Source organism: Arvicanthis niloticus, chromosome 28 (genome assembly GCF_011762505.2).
Source record: "Arvicanthis niloticus isolate mArvNil1 chromosome 28, mArvNil1.pat.X, whole genome shotgun sequence".
NCBI lineage: Eukaryota > Metazoa > Chordata > Mammalia > Rodentia > Muridae > Arvicanthis > Arvicanthis niloticus.
This window is the reverse complement of record NC_133436.1, coordinates 24126331-24149901: the sequence shown is the minus strand read 5'-3', so window position 1 is coordinate 24149901 and position 23571 is coordinate 24126331. Positions and strand designations below refer to the sequence as shown.

General features: G+C 34.2%; 1 long non-coding RNA gene across 1 annotated transcript; it reads right to left on the bottom strand.

Annotated features, from left to right (window-relative positions):
• Nucleotides 1-506: 506 nt before the first annotated feature.
• LOC143440178 (uncharacterized) lies at nt 507-19216 on the bottom strand. Its single transcript, XR_013108025.1, has 5 exons — nt 16923-19216; nt 16677-16755; nt 15851-15951; nt 11805-11849; nt 507-4217 (listed from the first exon to the last, which is right to left on the bottom strand). It is a non-coding gene; the product is annotated as an uncharacterized LOC143440178 (long non-coding RNA).
• Nucleotides 19217-23571: the final 4355 nt, after the last annotated feature.

The window sequence follows — 23571 nt, the reverse complement described above, 5'->3', positions numbered from 1 at the left end:
AATCTAGTTGTCTTAATTTTTCATATTTTCAGGACAATATACAATCTTCTCACATCCTCATACTTCAACCATAGTGTCTTTCTCAAAATCATAAATATATAATTTAACAAATGCCATAACTGTTAAGGAACAGACACTCTAATGGCAGAATATTGGAGAGCTCTGAACTATGAGACATTTGTCATTCACAGATGTATATGGAACGTAGGAAGCTGGTTATCATTTACTGGGTGCTTATGACTAGATGACAATTTGAGTTTAAATAATGTCTTTCCTTGAGAACTTCAAATTTCTGGAAATACATATTACTGCATCAACTGTAATAACTACTAGAAAAATCTCAGTTTTCTTTTTATTAGGAATTTGAGAGAAATTAAGTTTAAAAATTCCACAAATCCTCAAAACAATTGAGAGTCAATCTTTATTTACTACTTATTCCTATTTCCTTTATGTTGATATTCATAATTTCACTAAAAGTTATTCTCCCTGTGTACATGCCTCCCTCTATATCTGTCTGTTTCTCTGTGTCTGTCTGTCTGTCTGTCTGTCTGTCTGTCTGTCTGTCTCTCTCTCTCTCTCTCTCTATATATATATATATATATATATATATATATACATATACATATACAAAGATATTAAACATGAGCACAATAAAAAAATTTTATTCTTATTTATCTACTCATTTTCCCTCCTCTACCTTCCAAACATTCAGTCTAAACTTTCTTTTTCTGACCATCAGCTGCACCAACATCTTCTTGTCCGTGCAAAGGGAAAAAGCTTTGTGATGGGCTCTGTTTTGTTTTGTTTTGAAAAGCATGCACAACAGCTCATAGACCCCAGGTCAACAAATTCTAGCAACTTCATCTTTTTGACACATGAGACCTTTTAGAATAGATCAACATTAAGTTCCAGGAATTAATGCTGGTGTCTATTAATAATTCCACTTATGGAAGCCTTCCTTTTAATTCATAAAAGTAAGGTCAACATTTTCACACTGCTCTACAAATTGTCACCACAAAAATCTGCCTTGAATAAGCGAAGCAGAGATACACAGCACCCTCAGCACTTGCTAGTATTGCAGTGTGGGTATGAGGAAAGGACAAGACTGTGAAATGTAGTTCTGAAGCCAGAAACTGACAGCTCCTGCAAATGAAGGGAAAAATGTTAAAACAATAAGCAAAAGAGTAACAATTACTGGCTCATTACAAACATGTCATATTGCATTCTTTATTTTGATTGTGGAAAATTAGCCATTGACTACCAGGAACAATTGATTTTCCTCCACAGCTGTTTTTTAATTACATCTGAACACAGAAAATTCTAGTGCAGCCATTCAGCTGTTCAAAGGAAAATTTCTTTTATTATTGTTGCTCTGCTGTGAGCTTTGCCCAGCAGTATGACTAACCATAGTTTCAGACTCCACTGTGTGGTGACAGTGTTTGGATTAAGAGTCATGCTTTTCAAGGATGTTATAAGACCTGAAATATTTTAAATTACACAAGACTGGACTGGGTATGCAAGTTGTTTGACCTGATGCTATTACAGAGCTTTCTTTTCTTTTTTAATCATGACATCAAAACAAGAAAAAAAACAATAAAGATATCTTAAACCCATATATCCATTTCTAAGTTACTGTATAGTCTTCAATTGGGTCTATTTTTGTCGCTGTGGTTTCTGATGAGAGTTTTGGCACAATCTTGCTGGGAGGGTGGATGGTGATGGGCAGTTTCCTGTCAGTTGATTCTGTGGGTAAATTCTAAGCAAAGAGCATGAGGATTATTAGCAGGCAGGATTCCAAGGTTTCAGAGAAGCAATTGAAATTTTGGATGCCTTTCCTAAACTCTTCAGAATTTCCTCCAACATAATTTCAGTTTGAAAATGAAGCCAGAAATATGAAACACGCCCTTGGGAGTTCTCTAGAACTTGTGGTTAGTGAGAGAGTTCTCGAAACATAGTTCAGTTGTGGCCTTCAGAGTTTAGAACTGCTGATTAATCTTTCCTGTAATTTTGTATAAAATCAAGAATATTTTAAAAAATTCTACTTAAATTTACATAGAAAATGTCAAATAACTGTATATTTTCCCAATGTTACAGCTTAAAAAAATAACCATTTGATACTGAAAGTCTGAGCTCTACCAGTAAGGGCTGAGATCTTTGTTGTTATGTATTGAATGTTTGCTATGTTTGAGACAATTTAGCACACACCTCTTTGCCCATGAAAATTTGTCTAGTCTGATGATATCACTAGTCCTTGTAGTTCTTCAGTCAAGTCAGTGTGACATTAACATTATATTGGCAATTATTGAATTACGTTGTTTGGCTTAAGCCTGCCTCAGTATTTCCAATGGCTATATTATAAATAATATTCAATATTATCGACAAACCAAGAAAAGATTAATTAAGACATATAGTTTGGTTTATTTTCAAATTTTGTTTGTTTGATCATTTATTTGTCATAATAATTTCATGTAGTCCAGGATGGCCCGGAACTTACTACATAACTGGATAATTTTAACATTTTGCCTTAACTTCCTGATTGCTCAAATTTCAGGCATTTGCCATCACACCCAGCTTTGAGTGTGCCCTTGATTTATAAATCTCAACTAATCACTGTAGCCAAGATTCATCCTATTTCATGTTGCCAGTTGATAAGATCACATCCAAAGAAGCAAGTTTTCATGTTGTACTCAATCTAACTTCTATACTTCAGCTCCTCTTCCTTTCCATAAAAACTTCTTGATTGTGTTAATCAACCAAGATCTCTTAGTTACCGTGGTTCAGAAGGTTCCATCAGAAACTGCATACATACTCTCAGAGATTCTGTAATTAACATAGGCTCTTTTAAACTCGACTAATTATAGTTGACTTAATGTTTTACTTCTAAAACATTTTTTTAATTATTTCTATTTTGTATCTCTTTTCGTTTTGTGCTTTATAGAATACAGGAAATAACAGTATGATATTGAAATGAAATTGTAACTCAGTTCAAGCTTTTGTAAATTTTATCTTCTATATGTTATGTGAATGTCTGTATTGCATGCATATACTGCATGTATGTTTGCATACCATGTGTGTACAGTGCCCACAGACCTTAAAAGAGGGAACTAGCTCCACATATGTTTGTTCACCTCCATGCTGGTGCTGGGCATAGACAACAGAACCTTAGTAGTAGTCTGTGCCCTGAACTTTCTCAGATCTCAGGCATTTTCCTCAACATCTTTCCAGCCTCAAGTTTTAGCATAATATTACAAAAGTTAATATTACTATTGAGCTTTAAAAAATGAATAGTTTTGGATCAATCAGAAAGAACGATTGGAACTCTGTGTGTGATAAAAATAGGTATCTGTGGTGGTTTGAATGAAAATGACCCCCATAGGCTCATATATTTGAATGCTTTGTCATCAGAGAGTGCCATTATATGAGGATTGGGAACTTTGGTCTTGTGTCCCTATTGGAGGAAGATTGTCACTGGTGGTGAGACATTGAAGTTTCAAGAGCCCATGTGAAGCCCATTCTGTCTCTTGGCCTATGAATCGGAATGGAGCTCTTAGCTTTTTCTCCAGCACCACGCCTTCCCTACACTTTGCAACCTGCAATGATAATGGACTAAGGCTCAGAAATTGAAAGCAAGCCCCCAATTAAATGTTTTGTATTTATAAGCATTTCCTTGGCCACAGTGTCTCTTCATAGCAATAGAACAGTGAAGAAAACAACAGCTAATTTGATTGGATCAAAGCTTAAAGACACTGTAATTTTTCTCACGCCACCAAAGAAACCAGACTCATTTAAGGAAAACATGAACAAATAGCACATATCCACCAGTGAATAGTTCAGAGCTCAGGCCTTGAAACTGAAGGAGACATTTAGATTGCACATCTTAGATGCCTACTTCCCAGGACTACAAACCAATATAATATCTTGAAGGTAGGAGCAATGTCAAAATATCAAATGAATGTCAGAGACTCTGCTGTTAATATGTTCTGAAAATACTTAATAAGTTATTACCAGTGACTTCACCTACCTATAACAACTAAGAGGGTTATAAAATAATTCCCTAAACCAATTGAACAAATTCCCATGTCTTTCCATCATTAGAACCTGCATACTTACCCTCAGAGAAGAATGAGGTTTGATTTTATAGTTACCTTTTCTTCACTGAGCTATATTGAACATTAATAATAGGAGCAAAAGTTATGTATTTTCGAGTCTTTCTGTCCCTGTGAATTAGAAAATAATTGAGCAAGTTATGGTTCAAAATATATCAACAAGGTATACCACATTTGAGTATAACAAGAATTCACTCCTAAAAGTCATAAACCAAGTATAGCAATAACTGTATTCTCTCTCTCTCTCTCTCTCTCTCTCTCTCTCTCTCTCTCTCTCTCTCTCTCACACACACACACACACACACACACACACAGTATAACATATATATGTGTGTGTGTATTTGTGTATGTGTATATGTGTGTGTGTGTGTTTACTAATTATACTTACTATCATCTATCCATATCAGCAACAGTAAAATTCAAGGGAGTTGTGGAAAACAATATCATATGATTGATTTTTCTCATCTTTCTGAACAAAACCAACAATAACAACAAATTCAATTCTGAAATAGAAGTATGTATGATGTCACATAAATTTAGAAACAGATTCTGTGTTTTTCTAACATGTTTGGTAAGTATAATTTTAAATAAATTGACAAGAAATACCTATGTTAATGCTCAGTTTGAGAAATTGACATTTTATAGGGTTTGGTTATCAGGAAAATAATCATTTTTATTTGGTATCAGAACACACATATTCTTCATTTTCCAGATGGTAGATCATATATGTGCATATGTGTTACTTAATTTTCAGTTTCTTTGATAATACACCATAAGCAAAGGCAATTTAAGGAAGATAGAGTTTACTTGGCTCATGGTTCTAACTGGATGAAAATACCTCATGGTAGGCCGAGGTAAGGAAGCAAGTAGCAGACTTGCTGACAGAAGCAAGAAGTTGAGTGATAAGATCTTTAACTACAAATGTGAAGAAGAGGAAGCAAACTGGAAGTAGGACTGGACTATAAAATCTCAAGGTTCACCCTAGTGACATACATACAAGCCTGAACACTTTCATAAAATCTCCAAGAGTACCCAGCTGGTGACCAAGTATTCAAATCCTGAGACCAAGAGGGACATTTCTAAATCAAATCACCATTGTATATTAATGAAAATATACCTTGGGTAAATTTTAGGAAGATATCCTAAATTATTTAAGTAAATTTAATTCATAGTTTACTGTACCCGGAAGTAGAGCACAATTTTCAAATCTTGCTAAGAAGCATATAGAGCTTCTTAATAAGCCCTGGCTTATAAGCATATAGAGCTGATAAGCCCTGGCTGGTTCCAATTAATAATCCAAAACTCATAAGCTATGATTAGGAAACTTGTAATATAAAGCTTTAAGAGCACTCAGATGAAGATCATTTATTCACATATGGTTTTCAAAACTTCTTAATAGTCACCCAGTGGGTGATAGGTTTCGGGTAATTTATTCTAATATAGAGTTGAGTATAGAATTTGGAGATTATGAATTCAATATTTATGCATTTTTCTGAGAATACATTTTGACCACATAATGTCCAATAGAGCTATATATAGAAACAGTACTATTAGGAAGCAAGAAATATTAAATCAGGCCATACAATTATAGACTTTACACAATAGAATTTGAAGAAAGTGGACCAAGGTGAGTTTATGTGCAAGCATGTGTGCATTGTGTGTGTAAGTATGTGTTTGCATATGCATGTACTCATGTACCATTTTTTTGTGATTCAACTACCTCAATTTATTTCATTTAATAAAAAACATTGTATGAAAAATAAATAAGTGCACAGCCTTATGAAACAAAAGCAGCAAGCCCAAGTTCACACACTACATCCAATGTTAGCTTCATCTTGGGCATCCAGTCTCTAAAACTGTGAAAGGTATTTCCTTGATTAAGCTACCAACCCTATGGTAATTTTTATGAAAGATTGAAAATTCTAATAAAGAATATAATAAAATTTAAGTGTTGCTTCACAATGCTAATATTGGTTTGTTGGACTTAGGAATAGATATTATCATGGCCCTTTCTTCAGAACTTGATATATGTGTTCTAAAGAATGTGTTTAATCTCATTCCATAGTTGTCATTTGATTTTATAGATTTTTGTAGATTGGGATCTACATTAAAAAATGTAATTTCTCCAATTCACAGTGTGAAACCAATGGAAGTTCTCAGTTCTAGGCATAAAAGTAAATTATTGAGTTCTTTGATAAATTATTAAACATAATAAAATGAAGCCACGTGAGTTTTGGTAGGCTCACTATACACATCTTAGTAGAATGATCTTGCACATATTTTGTTTAGTTTGAGTACTTGTGCCAAATTCCAGTGAGTCAATGGCTTGGAGACACAGTTTATTTTGGAGGTAATTCCAGTACTACAAATGAAAAGAGAGAAGGAGAAACAGGCACAAAAGAACAGACAAAAAATTGTGCCTTAGTCAACTCCATTACTCCTGAGCAATGTGGATGGGAAACCACTGAAAATTCTGTGGAACATATTTTAGGTTAGTTCTATGAGATTAATGGAACATTAGAGCATTAGAGCTGTATCCCAGTTACTTTGATGAGAGTTATACCATTGTTACCAAAAGAGGCTGCCTGATTGTTTCTGTGACCTTCATCTCTCTCTCATTTTTTTAAAGAATTATTGTTTCTTCTTTTCCCGGGAAATAGAGATCCTAAAGAATGAGGCTCTGCTATGGCAGCAGGTCAGAGGAGTAGAGGAGCAAGCAGAAAGCGATCCAAAGCTGAGTATCAACCACATCCACCAAAAGAGCATGTAATACATACCAAAGTGTCTTTAAGGTACCCACCTAGTAACAACATGATCAGTTGGGTAAGGCTGCTTAGTCAACTTATAAGGCATTGTCAAATAACATGACATCAAGATGGTGCTGCTCAAGGAGAGTTTTGTAACTAACAGATCTAGTAGCTTAAAATTTCTACCAGTATTTGCATTTGGTGAATGCTTAAAACTTCCTAGCAATTTATTCCCGGAAAGGATGATCACCTGAGAACTAGTGTGTTGACCGTCTTCACATAAACTTAATTTCATTTAGCTTTTTATGTTCTCTAAGTTGACCTTTCCCCCCAGTTTTCAGAGGTACTTTATTGTTCTCCATAGTCTATTAGTTAACATCCCTTTAATTTCCAGAGACTTTTAATGACTCTCTTTGTATATTGTCTTTGTTTATGTTGGTTAATTGTGTATAGAAAAAAAACTAATTAAATCCTCTCAAAGAAAATGAAAACATATGCTCTAGTAAGAAAAAAAGTCAGTATTCTTTTGATAAATGTACATTGTCAAAATTTGGTTTGTTATTATTCAAAAATGTAGGACTTTGAGAATCTACATGTACTATTTAGGTATTTTTATCTCCCAACTTTTGCATGTTATTATGGTAAGTTTATGACCCAAATATTTTTCTTTGCTTACTTGCCTATCTGGGCCATGGTAAGAAGTACATCATATTAGTGTGTTTGTTTTAGATTGAATTATAGAGGGCTCTCCAATTTTTAAGGAGCAAATCACTGAACAAATTCACATTTTGGATGTTCTCTCTTCTGGAGACATATGAAAAGACAAACATAATCTGGGGAATAGTGTCACACTTTAGCTTTTCATTTTTCAAAATTAATTTAGGCTTATAGGGAAAGGCAATGATGGTACAACAAACCCTCACTGAACCTGAAAAAAACGAACATCTAATAGTAATGTATTTAAAGTGCTTTAAAGATATGTAAACTAAAGTTACTTTTTGCTTGTATTTCGGGTTTTTCTCTATAAGAAATTCATCAACGGATCTTGTTTATGGCCATAACTTATTTTTTATTAATCATTTTATTTGTTTTTACTTCAAATGTTACTTCCTTCCAGGTCATCCCTGGACGAATTCCCAACCCATTTCTCTTCCCTTTTGCCTCTTAGAGGGTGTTCATCAATCCACCCACTCCTGCCTCACCCTTCTAGTATCCCCCTTCTCTGGGGCATCAAGCTTCCACAGGAACAACTGCCTCACCTCCCATTCAGATAAGGCAGTCCTCTGCTATATATGTAACTGGAGCCATAGGTCCATCCACGTATAGTCTTGGTTGGTGGTTTAGTCCATTAGAACTCTGAGGGGTCTGGTTACTTGATACTGTTGTCCTTTATATGGGGTTGCAAGCCCTTTCAGCTCACTCAGCCCTTCCCATAATTCTTCCAATGGAGTCCCTGTCTCAGTCCAGTGGTTGCAAATGGTACTTGTATCTATCTTAGTCAGATGCTAGCAAACCCTCCTGTCTATAATCAAATCTTGTCATCAACAATAGTGTCAGGGTTTGGTGTCTGTGGATGGAGTGAATCACATGGTGGGTCAGTCAGTCTCTAGATGGCCTTTCCTTCAGCCTCTGCTCCATTTTTGTTCCTATACTTTCTGCATTGAATAGATAGGGAGAGAATGAACAGCCTTGTCTTGTCCCTGATTTTGTGGGATTACTGCAAGTTTCTCTCTATTTAATTTTATTTTCTCTGTTTGTTGCTGTATATTGCTTTTATTATGCTCAGATATGTGCTATGAATTCTTGATCTTTCCAAGACTTTTAACATGAAAGGGTATTGATTTTGTCAAAGGCTTTTTCAGCATCTAATGAGATGATCATGTGATTTTTTTCTTCAAGTTTATTATTTATATAGTGAATTACATTGATGGATTTCTGTACATCTAACCATACCTGCATCCTTGGGATGAAGCGTATTATTCATGGTGAATGCTCTTTTTAATGTATTCTTAGATTTGTTTTACAAGAATTTTATTGATTATTTTTGCATCAATATTCATAAGCAGAATTGGTCTGAATTTCTCTTTCTTGGTTGAGTCTTTGGGTGGTTCAGGTATCAGTGTAACTATGGCTTTGTAGAATAAATTAAGTAGCATTGAGTCTGCTTATATTTTGTGGAATAGTTTCAGAAGTATTGGTATTAGGTCTTCTTTGAATGTCTGATCAAATTCTACACTAAAACCTGGTCCTGGCCTTTTTTTTTTTTTTTGGAAATTTTAATGACTGCTTCTACCTCATTAGGGGTAATGGGACTGCTTAGATAGTTTATCTGGTTCTGATATAATGTTGGTACCTGGTATCTGTCTAGAAAATCATTCATTTCACCTATATTTTTCAGTTTTGTTGAGTAGTAGGATATGATGGTTTTTTTTTTTAAATTTCCTGAGTTTCTGTTCTTATGTCTCCTTTTTCATTTCTGATTTTTTTAATTTGAATAGAGTTTCTGTGCCCCTTAGGTTGGCTAAGAGTTTATCTATCTTGTTGATTTTCTGAAAGAACCAGTTCTTAGTTTTATTGATTTTTTGTATAGTTCTCTTTGTTTCTAATTGGTTGATTTCAGCTCTAAGATTGATTATTTCCTGTCTACTCCTCTTTCATGTGTTTGCTTCTTTTTGTTCTAGAGCTTTCAGATGTGCTTAAAGTTGCTAGTGTAGGATCTCTCCAATTTCTTCATGAAGGTACTCAGTGTTATGAGTTTTCCTCTTAGCACTGCTTTCATTGTGTGCCATAAGTTTGGGTATGCTATGCCTTCATTTTCATTAAATTCAAAAAAGTCTTTAATTTCTTCTCCATTTCTTATCTGACCAAGTTATCATTTAGTAGAAAGTTATTCAATTTCCATGAGTATGTTTTTCTTATTGAAGACAAGCCTTTGTCTGAGGTGATTTGATAGAATATATGAGATATTTCAATCTTTTTGTATCTGTTGAGGCTTGTTTGATGTCTGACTATATGGTCTATTTTGGAGAAGGTACCATGAGGTGGTATATTCTTTTGTTTTAGGGTAAAATGTTCTGTAGATATCTGTTAAATGCATTTGATTAATTACTTCTGTTAGTTTTACTGACTCTGTTTAGTTTCTGTTTCCATGATCTGTCCATTCATAAAAGTGGGGTGTTGAATTCTCCAATTATTATTGTATGAGGAGGTCAATGTGTGTTTTGAGCTTTTAGTAACATTTATTTTACAAACGTGGGTACCCTTGCCATAACTGATTTTCTAATGACCACTTTCTTTCTCCTTATCCTTTCCACAAGTTTGGTTTAGAATTCTCCACATTTACACTACTTCTATCTTGTCCCTAACTGGTGTTACTTTAAATCCATGGCTATTCACTTGATACTTTGTAAGACACTTTATTGTTGCCTTTTATTTTTCTGGTTCACAGTACTACATAAGCCTAGAATCAACAATTCTCAGGTTTTGCCTTGTTGTATTGGGAATGGCATTCTGAGGCTGAAATCTCAGGATAAGAATGTTCCATGGTGTGTGCCAAGTCTTCTGGGCAGACAGATTGAGAAAATATGTGTGCATGATTATGCACATCTGCATTTACTTTATTTCCGTCATTGCATATGCATTGTCATTTTCCTGATAAGGGTATATAATACCACAAATTTAATGTGATACAAACATGCAAATAATTTGTATGCTTGTGTATATACAGATAGTATACACTATAGTGTACCTCAGGTAGTGAGGCTTCATGATTTTATATTTGTAGTTTTCAATGGAACAAAAGCAATGATAATTTGAAAGAAATTATACTATACTTTTTGAATTTTGAACTTTTTCTAGGCAGGTGATGTGTAGCACACTACTTCTTTAGATACTGAGCAACAGCAATGACTAGAAATTCCTTTTCAGTCTCATGGTCAAAAGGGTACTGGCCCACAAACTATAACACACTGAACTTCTAAATTATGTCACAGATTAGGTATATAATATTCATGTTGTCAAGTAACAGTTATGGTTCACAGCAGGTTTATCATGATGTCAACTATCACATATAATTATATTACATGTGATATATAAGACATATACTCATATATGTCTTCATATACCAGTAAATGTGTGCATGTTTGTATTTGTTTGCATATATACATATATATGCATGTATATATGAATTCATGTTTTAAATTATCTACCAATATAAAACCATTTATTATTGCCTTTCTTTATTGTATTTCTTCTTTCGTTCCCAGTGTGAAATTTGGATATAATTATATATAATCCATTTATTTGTACAGTAAAACACTTGTAGCATATACAAAAGTCTCCAAAGCTGATAAAAATATCAAGTATAGTTTATATATATATTGTATTTATAATAATATATGTAATTCATTGTATATTTATCTAGATAGTATTTAATAAATCATTGAATTCAAAAATTAGTTCTGTCAAAGCCTTTCTATCTTAGCATAGCTAAAGAATTCAAGTATATACTAGAGGAACAGATTCTTGTGTCATAGTCTCATTCCATCTTGACATTACACAATGTAATAATTGAGCTTTAAAAATGTACTCTTGTATTAAACAACTCTAATTGTCTTTTAATAACTCACAAGCAAATATTAACCATTGCTAAATTACTTCCCAGAAATGATATTATGCTCTATAATTTCTTTGGAAATTTCTTCAGCAGAAAATCCCAGACATCGCCAATTCTAACCAACTGCTGACTTTCTATTTTTCTATTCATTACATATTCTTAATTATTTCATATAAAGAGAATTATTCAATATATGGTATTTGGATTTTGTTTCTTTCACAAAGAAAGTGTATTTGAGTTCCATACATTTTAATACTTCCTTGCATTAGTAATTCATTACACTTTTTTGTTGAGTATAATTTTTATTGTGTGGAAGGTTAAAGTTTGGCTACTCACATTTTGTGTTAGTTTTCTTGATGTTGCTATAATGAAATGCATGAGCTGTGGAAGATAAAAAAAATGCTTGTTTAGTTCATGAATTTGAAGGTCCAAGATTGAGTGCTGCATTGATTTGACCCATGACTAAGGATATGGCCAGAATCAAGTTGAAAATGATTAAATGTCAAAAAGTGAGAGAAAGGGATTTTTTTGTTCTTTTAAAGTAACAATCCATTTTTACAAGAAGTAACTCTACATCTAATATCAGTTTATTAATCTATTTCAAGGGCAATGGTCACAATGGCCTAATTATCTTCCACTAGGTTCAGCCTATAAAAATTCCGCCATCCCCAATAATGTCACATTGGGAACCACGTAAGAACAAGTTTGTAACACATGAATCTTTTGGAGGATCATACAAAAAATACATAACCTTAAATTTATACTAAGGAACCTTCATTTATTCTACAGATCCAATAAAATAAAGTTTGTATAGACAATCGCATACTCATTTGTGTGTGTGTGTGTAGAATAATTTACCAAGTTTATAAGAACTGGTAATAAATTTAGCTTAGGATACATTACAAATAAGAGCTTTTTGCGTTTTCCTATGTTTGTATATTATCATTAAAATAATTATTTTAAACTTTAGAGATTTGTCAGGATGAAGAATTAAAAACCCATTTCTAGGCTGGCTTAAGAGGTGATTATTTGTATTTTATTCTACACATTGTTTCCCTCATTCCATGCCTTTGTTCACAGGCTATAAGAGACAAATCTGATATACTCTTCAGGATTGATTCATTTGAAAAATCAATCTATTTTCTATTACATTTTTATTTTGCATTTCGCATCATTAAATTGAATAAGATAATATAGAATTTTAGCTTCTTTCATTGTATTCTTTGAATTTTTCATTTTTCTTTAGTGTCTGAGAACCTTTGTGTCAGTCACCAATTTTAAACATTGACCTTGATTTTTTTCAACTGTGTTTCTTTACTCTTACTCATTTTGTCTTAATTGTCTAAAAATTTAGTAAAGACGTGTAGTCCTCAGGTATTGACTTTCTTTGTTCTTTCTTGCCTCTGACTTTCATTTGGATTTCCCAAACATTGGGAGTTTTCTGTGTTCACACAAGCTGGTTATTTCATAATTTCTCCATAGAACACTGAAAAGTACATAAAAATCTTCAATCTTCTTGAATTTTTAAAATATTTTAATTTAACTACTCTCAAGGGTTTCCATCTTGATCTTGAATGTATCTATGTGATCTTTCAAGTGACCTTTTTTTGCTATAGACTTTAACACACCAACCACAAAAATTAAAATACATTCCTGATAGGATAAAACTTATTTGATTCCTAAATTTAGTCTTAATAATTCATTATTTGTTGCCCCCCTCTCTCTGTGATGTGTGTATGTGATTGAATGTACATGTATGTAATTCATTTTCTTTTCCTAAAAAAAATTTAAATTCTTCTAACTGCTTGATTGACTATTCTGAACCAAAAAAATACTCATTATTTAAAATAAAGAAAATTGAAAGTTTAAATGGGAAATGGGGAGATTTATTAAGAAGACATGGCCAGAATCTAAGATTTATAAATCCTACTCTGAGATATATCTGGCTAAACAAGTTTGTGTTATTTTCTTTTAGCTTTTTGTGACAATGAGAAGCTTTAGAAGGTCAAAATTTTGAATCCTAGATTAAAACTTTAATATATTGCTTATATTAAATTTGAATTTTTAGTGAGGTGTCTGAGGTGAAGCACCCACATTAAATATTAGTAAAACCAATTTACTCTATATCCGTGGAGTGAAAGAACACAGAACAACAGGATATTTTAATGAATACATTACATAATTTTAAGAGAACATTCTCTAATACATTTAAGAGCATTTACACCAGAGAATTGTTTCAAGATCTATTATAGATCATCATATGTTTAGTTTTGTGTATTTACTTCCTTAATTCATGAAAATATTAAAAAAACATTTGTTCTTTTAAGATTTGTCTCCTCAGCAATTAAATATTGTTGAGTTGTTATCAGTCTCAGTCTATATGTAGAAGATATCATTTAATCAAAATCTCTCTAGTGCCCATTAAACATGATAGGCTTCTATTGTTTGAATACATCCCATTTCTCTCAAGTTGTTTGTGTTTTGCTTTGTGAACTTTATAATCTAAAGACAGTTTTGCTTTTAATGAGTTTTATTTATTAGAAGCCAATAAAATCCAACCTACAAAATGAATTTGGGCAACAAGACTCTATTTAATGAAAGGAGACTGAAACAACAACAGCAAAAAAAAAAAAAAAAAAAAAAAAAGAAAGAAACAAAACTATGCGATTGATTTTTAAAAATTAAAATAATCAATTTTCTTTTATTTCTAAGCATTTTTTTGTTATTTCTTAAAGATTTATTTACTTTATGTATATGAGTACACTGTACCTTTCTTTAGGCACACCAGAAGAGGGCATCAGATTCCATTACAGATGGTTGTGAGCTACCATGTGGTTGCTGGGAATTGAACTCAGGATATCTGGAAGAGCAGTCAGTGCTCTTAACCCCTGAGCCATCTCTCCAGCCCCAAATGAGTGATTTTCAAAAACTCTTGAAGAATTAGTTCATCCATAGCAGAACCTCATGACATCACATCCTCTACATATAGCCCATAAGCTCTAAGGAAAAATAAATAACTAATATGAAGACAGAAAATTTGCTGTTAAACCCATTATTTTAAATTATGGAATTATATACAGAAGTGACAAGTATGACATGTGAAGGGGAAAATATATTGTACCAATATTAGTAATACTTGGTATAAATTAACAATAAAGTAGAGAATGCCAAAGACATACTTGAAACTGGTTCTGAGGATCATCATGGTGAAGTTAAATCAAGGTGGTCTTGCAAAACACCAGGTGCCTACTGTATCATTTTTACATATTTATCAAGAGTTGGAAAAATACCAAACTCATGAGAAATCTAGTTTAGGGTTAGATATCATATCTCCAGTAATATAGAAACAACCACGATGTGAGGGTACTCAAAAATATGGAGTAGAAAATTCTTAATGCAGGTGATCTGTTCTTATCTACTTTCAACTTGGCATCAAACTCCCTGGATCAGGCAGTTTTAGCTTCAGTGTTTATATCTAGATTCTATTTTCTACTCCCCTGCTTGATAATCCCCTACAAATTGTAAATTGTTAGTACACTGGGAAAGGAACCAAGTATTGGAATAACTGGGGGAATAAAGCACTATAAAACATTTCCGAGGGATAAAAATAACATGATAAAATTGTAAAGAAGAGACAAAGGAAATAGTCTCTATAAAAAATAAAATCATACTGAATGTTCTAACTTTAATAGGAAGATTTTACAGCAGAATAATTCACCCCAAAGTGGTATTTTATTGAACAGAAATACAGAGCTTAAAATCTCTTTGAGAAATTATCAAATCAGTTAAAATATAGAGAATAAAGATTAGAACTTGTGGTGTCAAAAACCCAGAAATAGAGATGCAATTGCTGAAATAGGAGTCTTAGAAGGAATAAAAATACATATGTTGAGTGGAGAGGGAATATAAAAGCTGTAGAGATCTAACAGACCCAAATACTACAGAGACAAAAAATTGTGTTAAAAACTCCAGGAGCATTAAAGCAGAATCTTTTAAAAATCCTGAACAAGGATTTCAGAATGAGACAGTCAAATCAAATCAACCTGGAACTATGGGAATCATTTGCAAGAGCAGTATAGCTTACGTCCTCTGGTTGGGTACGTCCTCTGGTTGGTAAAAAGCAAAACAAAACAACAATGACAAACTCTTTTGTGTTCTTAGAATTTCATTTGTAAGTTACAGATTCCAGTGGACATCAAGAGAAGTCTATAAATGGTAGAGCATCAAGGCTTTCTTAGTGATTCAGGGAAGTACACCAAAGAAGTTTAATGGGTTGTGGATAATTATGATGAGAAGATAAATTTTAGTGTGTACTCTTGGGTCAAATGCAGACAGGCACAAAATGCAACACTGTGCCATGAAAGAATCTAAGGAACACAAACCTCAGAATGCTCACACTTGCATCTTCCTGTAGAGGGTCAGTCAGTTCACAGAGCACTCACTACCACACCAGCTGCCTCCTGCATTCCTTCTGTAGATGTTCCTTCACAACAAAACAGGTAGGTAGATGAGGGGACAATGTTTTCCAAGAGCAAAAAGTGAAGAAATACATGAAATCATAGTTAATATTGCAACTATGACAATTTAAAATCAATTAATTAAAATATATTGAGAGTTTTATATACAAAAGTACAAGTTTATGCATAAAACCAAAATATATATAAATTAATTGAGATGTATTCAAGGGATATGTAAAATTTGGGTGAGAAATATTTTTATTTATGTTTTTACACTTCAGATTTTATTGCCCTACCCTCATTGACCCTCCGACTGTTCAACATCCCATACTTCCTCCCTACTCTTCACAAGGATGTCCTCCCCACCCCCACCTGACCTATAAATTCCTTCAGGCCTCCAATCTCTTGAGAGTTAGGTGCATCATCTCTGACTGAACCCAGACCCAGCGGTTCTTTGCTGTATATGTGTTGGGTGCCTCATATCAGCTGGTATATGCTGCCTGGTTGATGGTCCAGGGTCTGAGAGATCTTGGGAGTCCAGGTTAATTGAGACTGCCCTCCTCCTCAGCTTCTTTCAGGCTTTCTATAATTCAACCTCAGGGGTCAGCAGCTTCTGTCCATTGGTTAGGTGCAAATATTTGCATCTGACTCTTTCAGTTGCTTGTTGAGTCTTCCCTAGTGTGGTCATGCTAGGTCTGTTTTTGTGAGAGCTTCATAACCTCAGTAATAGTGTCAGGTCTTAGGGCCTCACCTTGAGCTGGATCCTATTTTGGGCTTGTTGCTGAAGCTTCTTTTCCTCAGCCTCCTCTCCACTTCCATCCTTGCAGTTCCTTCAGACAGGAACAATTATGGGTCAGAATTTTGACTGTGGGATGGCAACCCCCTCCCTCCTTTGATGCCCTGTCTTTCTGCTGGAGGTGGACTCTCTAAGTTCCCTTTCCCAACTGTTGGACATTTCATCTAAGGTCCCTTCTTTTGACTCCTGAAAGTCTCTCACCTCACAGGTTGACTGAGGTATCATCACTTGGTTCCTTCAGCTTGTTGACCTTTTTGAATTCTGTGGGCTGTATCTTGTGTATTCTGTACTTTCTTTTTTCTTTTTTGGCTAATATCTACTTATTAGTGAGTACATACATATACAATTCATGTCTTTTTTGGGACTGAATTACCTCACTCTGGATGATATTTTCTAGTTTCATCCATTTGCCTGCAAAACTGGGGATGGTCTTAATAGCTGAGTAGTATTCTATTGTGTAAACAAACCACATTTTCTCCATCTAGTCTTCTGTGGTGGGACATCTGGGTCGTTTCCAGCTTCTGGCTATCACAAATAAGGCCACTATGAACATAGTGAAACACGTGCCCCTGTGGCATGGTGGGGCAACTTTTGGGTATATTCTCCAGAAGGGTATTGCTGGGTCTTCAGGTAGATCTATTTCCAATTGTCTGGGGAGCATCCAGATTGATTTCCAGAGTGGTTGTTCCAGTTTGCAATCCTACCAGATATGGAGGAGTGTTCATCTTTCTCCATATCCATGCCAACGTATGTTGTCACCTCAGGTTTTGATCTTAGCCATTCTGGTTGGTGTAAGGTAGAATTTCAGGGTTGTTTTGATTTGCATGTCCCTGATCACTAAGGACTTTGAACACTTCTTTAAGTGCTCTCAGGCATTTGAAATTCTTCTGTTGTGAATTCTCAGTTCATTTCTATACTCCGTATTTTAATTGGGGTGTTTGATGTTTTGATGGCTACCATCTTGAGTTCTTATATACTTTGGATATTAGCCCTCTATTGGATGTGGGGTTAGTTAAGATTTTTTCAGTCCCACACTTTGTCTCCCTATTTGCTCCCATGAGTATTTTCTTACACCTTCCAAGAAGGGCCAAAGCACCCACACTTTGGTCTTCCTTCTTTATGAGCTTCATGTGGTCTGTGAGTTGTATCTTGGATATTGCGAGATTTTGGGCTAATATCCAATTATCAGTGAGTGCATTCCATGTGTGTTCTTTTGTGATTGGGTTACCTTACTCAGGATGATATTTTCTAGTTCCATCCATTTACCTAAGAATTTCTCAAATTCATTGTTTTTGATAGCTGAATAATACTCCATTGTGAAAATGTACCACATTTTTTGTATCCATTCCTCTGTTGAGGAACATCTGGGTTTTTTTTCAGCTTCTGGCTATTATAAATAAGGCTGCTATGAACATAGTGGAGCATGTGTCCTTGTTATATGTTGGAGCATCTTCTGGTTATATGCCCATGAGTGGTATAGCTGGGTCCTCAGATGATGCTATATCCAATTTTCTGAGGAACTGCCAGAGTGATTTTCAGAGTGGTTGTACCAGCTTGCAATCACACCAACAATGGAGGAGTGTTACTTTTTCTCCACATTCTAGCCAGCATCTGCTGTCACCTGAGTTTTGATCTTGGCCATTCTGACTGGTGTGAAGTGGAATCTCAAGGTTGTTTTAATTTGCATTTCCCTGATGACTAAGGATATTGAACATTTTTTTAGGTGCTTTTCAGCAATTCGAGTTTCCTCAGTTGAGAATTCTTTGTTTAGCTCTGTACCACATTTTTAAATCAGGTTATTTGGTAATATGGAGTCTAATTTCTTGAGTTCTTTGTATATACTTGATATTAACCCTCTATCAGATGTAGTATTGGTAAAGATTTCTTCCCAATCTGTTGGTTGGTGTTTTGTCCTTTTGACAGTGTCCTTTGCCTTACAGAAGCTTTGCAATTTTATGAGGTCCCATTTGTCAATTCTTGATCTTAGAGCATAAGCCATTGGTGTTCTGTTCAGGAACTTTTCCCCTGTACCTATGTATTCAAGGGAGGGTCCTTCCAGAGACTGTTCCACCTGGGTATCCATCCCATGTGCAGTCACCAAAAGTAGACATTGATGTGGATGCCAAAAAGTGTATGCTGACAGGAGCCCGATATAGCTGTCTCCTTAGAGGTCTGCCAGAGCCTGAAATATACAGAGGAGGATGCTCACAGCTAACCATTGAGCTGATCATGGGGTTTCCAATGGAGGAATAAGAGAGAAGACTGAAGGAGCTGAAAGGGTTTGTGGTCTCATGGGCAGAGCAACAATACCAACCAACCAGAGCTCTTAGGGTCTAAACCACCAACCTGGGAGCACATAGGGAGGGACCTATGGCTCTAGTTGTATATGTTGGGGAGGATGACAGTGTCAGGCATAGGTAGGTGAGGAATTGATTGGTCCAGTGAAGGCTGAATGCCCCAGTGTGGGGGAAATCGTGGGTGGGGAGGTGGGAGTGGGAAGGTGGGTGGGGGCATATCCTCATAGATCAGTAGAAGGTGAGATAGAATAGGGAGTTTCTGGGTGGGGGGAAGACATTAAATCTAAAATGTAAATAAAATATTCAATAAAAAAGAAAAAAATGATAATTGCCCAATTTGTAGGTTGCCGATTGGTCTTATTGACTATGTCCTTTTCCTAAGAGAAGCTTTCCAGTTTCTTGTGGTCCCTTCTTGATCTTAGAGCATGAGTCATTGGAATACTTTTGGGAAGCTTTCCCCTGTGCCAATGAGTTCAAGGCTCCTTCTCACTTTCTCCTTATTAGATTCTGTGTCTGGTTTTATGTTGAGATCACTGATCCACTTGGACTTGAGCTTTGTGCAAGGTGACAAATATGGGTCTATTTTCATTTTTCTACATATAGTCATCCAGTTAGACCAACACCATTTATTGAAGATGATTTCTTTTCTCCATTGTATATGTTTGATTTTATGAAAATACTGTCACCTACAAACAATAAACAGAAAAATAGAAATTATATTTGCATAATTAAAAAGTATAATAACAGTAGATACCAGTATTGTATGGTAAAGAGCCTAAAGGATACAAGACAATTCTTAAGTAGTATCTGGTCTGTTAAAAGAAAAACAGTTAATGACTAAAATCTTTAAGTGAAACCTTTCATAAATTAGCATAGCTGATGGGTAATCACAATACTAAAAACAAAATATGTAATATGTTCAAACAAGCAAAAGAAAAGATTGCTTCTGAGAATGACAAAAAGAATTTATGTAATGAGCATCAAATGAAATATTAATTGAGCAGTGATTAATATATATGCAAAGTGATTCAAGTCTGCCTTACCTGCAATGGACCAAAGTATATGCACTGTCCATGGGCCATGGCTTTGTCAGAGCATGGACACATCAAGTATATTATATTGTTGTTCTGGTTAGCCAGCACATGTGTTCAAAGGTAACCTGACAAGAGCAACACTGCCTTTTATTACTAACATTTAGATATACAAATGTCCTTATTGCTGCTAACTAAACTGGAGCAAATGCACTCCACTCTTGATTAAAGAGTTATAAATTTATATGATTCAAAAGGCTTCATGCTACTGGAAAATATTATTGTGGGTATGTTTGCTGCAGTTTAATCTGTAAAATTTCTTCATATATATAAACCATTGAAGTACCTGTTTCCTTAGCTGGTTTATACATTATGTCATTGGGTCCTTGTAGTATAAGATTATATTAAGTATATCAGATTTAGCTCTTGATGTTGTCCCATAAGTATTGTCACTTGCATAGAACTTCAGTAATGTAGTTCAAATTTAAAAACAAATAAAAAATTATTTATCTTCCCCCCGACAGAATGCAATAATGAGATAGCCACAAATTAACAAAAATAGACACTCCTACACAAGAAAGACATTCTCAACAGTTAGTGGTTAATAGAAATTCAGGAATCATATGTACATATGCTGCCAGTTTACATTTGGATAAATATTTTTCTGACAAGCAAATAAAACTAGATATTATGTCTTTCCATGAGCTCTGAATTTGGAACTCTGAGGCACCAATTTTTATCTCTAAAAATTGTACTTGCAACTTGGTGCATTTCTGTAGTTTATTTCTTCTTATTTCTTGCAAATAGCTATAAAAGGCCATATATATATAAAGGATATATATATATATGTACTTACATATACTTCATAATTTATATGTTTAAAATAATGTATTTGCATTATTTATGGTTATATTATTTTTGTATTTTATATTGTATATACAGTTTGTTATTTATATATTTATTTGCATTAAATATAAAAATTTAAAAATAAATATATATTTATGTAATATGTTTGAGATATTTCTTATTATATTTATATGTTTATCTTAATATATATTAGTATATATATACTAATTTGTATATATATATACATGTATATATATATATACTCTCCCCTACTTTCAACTCAGGATAATATCTTTCTAAGAATGTGATCTTGATGAATATCAATTGGAACCTAATACATTAAATAAAAGTCACATCAGGAAAACACTTTCATTGGCATCTCCCTTTGAAAAACTTTTCCACTTGGGAGAAAGCCTTTGAAAAGTATTCAAGACTCAAAGAGCTTGTTCTTAATATTCTTTGAAGGCCTTTGGCATGTTGAAGACTGTGATATCTTTGAGTTATTTAACAAATGGTTTTAATTTTTTGTGCTTAGTATCATCTTTAGCCATGGGAAATTTTCATTACAGTAACTCAGAGTGATCATAACCTATGGCTATCACTGGCTTTAAAAATTTTCCTCTAGTAGAACTAAAGAAAAAGAAATTTTCATGCACAAACTCAGCAAACCAGAGAGCAGCTATAGCTGAATTTTTCCTCTCATTTTATATTCACAGCTAGAAGCTAGTAAAATGTGCATTCAAAATGTTGCTTAGAAATATCCTTAGCTAGATTATCTTTATATGTCCATTTTTTGTACTCAAAGTTGTAAGTTTTACTCTTCCTTTTTTTTTGCTTCTTCCTACAAATTGTCTGTCCAACCCCTTACAGAATTTTCCTACTCTTTCATTAATCCCCCACATATAGCAAGGTCCTTAAAGCATGGGTTCATTAATACCATCTTTTACATACCCTACGCTTTGAGTAGCACTCTCCTCAAGGAGCTTGCCACTGTCTCTGACCAACCAACCAATTAATTATAAAACATTTTAGATTTTTTACATGTTTCTATACTATATCTTTACTACTGATATGCATGTGTGTGATAAAGAACTGTAGAAAGTTTATGACTTAACCAACTCTTTCACTGAACTCACTGACTGTGAAAAAAATTGTGATAGGTATACTGGGAATGGTTTCTTTTCATTCTGTATTAATTAAAATTGTGTGAAAGAGTTTCAGATAGACACTGAATAGCTGAGGCAATAATATCTGGAGACTTCCATATAAATATGGAATGTTCTATATGCATGTTAAATGGTTCTCATTCTCACTAGATATCTAATGACAACTAGTTGATAGATAATCCCTCTGTCACATACATTCAGGGTCTCTACATATTGAGCATCCTGATATCACGAAGATATTGCATTTATTGCATGATATTCAGAGATTTAAAGTTGAATGTTTCAAAATAGTTTACTTGGAAGGCTTTGTTTTTTTGTTACAATGATTTGATAGTAACAACTTAAAAGAAAAGATAAGATACTTTGGATTGCTGTAAATCCAATAGATCAGAAGTGTTAGTCCCTGTTTGCCTGGTTCTCTTGATAGGAGCCTAGGGTGATGTTGAAAGTCATGATGAAAGAATTAAGTGCAGCAAAGCAACTCACCTTAAGACAAGGAGAAAAGAGAGACAGAAAGGACTGGGAACACGATGCATCTTTTTAGAACCTGCTCACAGAAGCTTATTTTACCCAAACTACCATGTCTTTTACTTTTCAGTTCCCAAAGATGCCAAAGATGTTATATTATTTGTAAATACACCCAATGATTCATTAATTTATTGTGTCAGAATAGTTAATATTTAATCACTTCCTAAAGGACCACCAGCTGGCAGTCAAATTCCAAACACATGAGTCTATAAGATAAAATGATACCCAAACCATAACATAATAAGAAACATCAATTACCATGATTTGGTTTTCTGATATGACATGTTGAAAAATCAAAACTTGAGCTGAGGAAAGTTGGTTCATATGCTTCAGTGTGGCTTTTTCTGAGGTTGTCTGGTAGAGACCCTGTAGGGTTATGTCAACATGGCTCACTCATATAGCTATTATGTTAGTACTGGGTACAGTATGTGACTTCATCCAGAGACCTGGTAGTAGAGTAGAGGATCTCTCTCTCTCTCTCTCTCTCTCTCTCTCTCTCTCTCTCTGTGTGTGTGTGTGTGTGCATGCATGTGAGTGTGTGTATGTATGTGCAGGCATACACACACATGTATGTGTATATTAAGTGGCATGCATTCTTTGCAAGTCTACATATTCATGATTTATGTAGGCTTCCCAGTACACAGTTTTATTTGAAAGCGTAGTGCTTCAACTTCAAGAAATGATATCTCAGTAGTATCAAATGGAAACTATTTTGTCTTTGTTAATGCAACCTGCCATCATCTCTCCCATATCCACTCATTGAGTCAGATATGAAAGGGAAAATATGCTTCAGACTGAAATGAATGTCAAAAAACATCAAAGGAACATAATGGACATGTAGCATTTAAAGCTGGGCTTAGACCAGGTATACAGAGAGTTAGATGTAAGGTAACCAAGGAAACAGCAGCTGCATCTTGGTACCTTGGTTACAATCATAATAAATCTCTTGTGCAAAAGCATCGTCAAATCCAGTCAGGTACTC